The sequence below is a fragment of the Monopterus albus genome, unplaced genomic scaffold, assembly GCF_001952655.1.
Source record: "Monopterus albus unplaced genomic scaffold, M_albus_1.0 scaffold318.1, whole genome shotgun sequence".
In the NCBI taxonomy this organism is placed as follows: Eukaryota; Metazoa; Chordata; class Actinopteri; order Synbranchiformes; family Synbranchidae; genus Monopterus; species Monopterus albus.
Genome location: NW_018128198.1, coordinates 26,559 through 27,204, shown reverse-complemented (window position 1 = coordinate 27,204; position 646 = coordinate 26,559).

The following is a 646-nucleotide window of genomic DNA, read 5'->3' as shown; positions in this document are numbered from 1 at the left end:
TCCCAGGGATGTGGTCCTGTCCTGCTGCTTTGCGTTTGTTGATCTTCCTCAGGACTGTACGCACCTGGCCTGGTGAGACAGTCAGTGGAGGGGAGGTGGGGGGGTTGGGTGGTCTCGGTGTGTGTGTGCGCCCTGCCTCTTTTCTGCCTTTTTCTTTCCTGCTCTCTCTTTTTTGCTCAATCGGCGCCTCAGCTGTGTTGGATGTTGTAATTAGTGACTCGTGGGTTACCGCGCCTCCTCCTTGAACCGCCACCTTATTGTGGTGGAGGGGTTTTAGTACCCGAGTGATCCTAGGAGCTATGTTGTCGGGGCAGCCAGGGGCCGGAGGGAGTCTGGTTTGGGGACCACAGGGTCTCATTTCTGCTTTTTGCAGATGATGTTGTACTGTTGGCCCCATCAAACCAGGACCTCCAGCATGCACTGGGGCAGTTTGCAGTTGAGTGTGAAGTGGCTGGGATGAGAATCAGCACCTCCAAGTCCGAGGCCATGGTTCTCAGTCAGAAAAGGGTGGCTTGTTCCCTTCAAGTTGGTGGAGAGTTCCTGCCTCAAGTGCAGGAGTTCAAGTATCTTGGGGTCTTGTTCACGAGTGAGGGAAGGATGGAACGGGAGATTGACAGGCGGATCGGTGCAGCTTCTGCAGTAATGC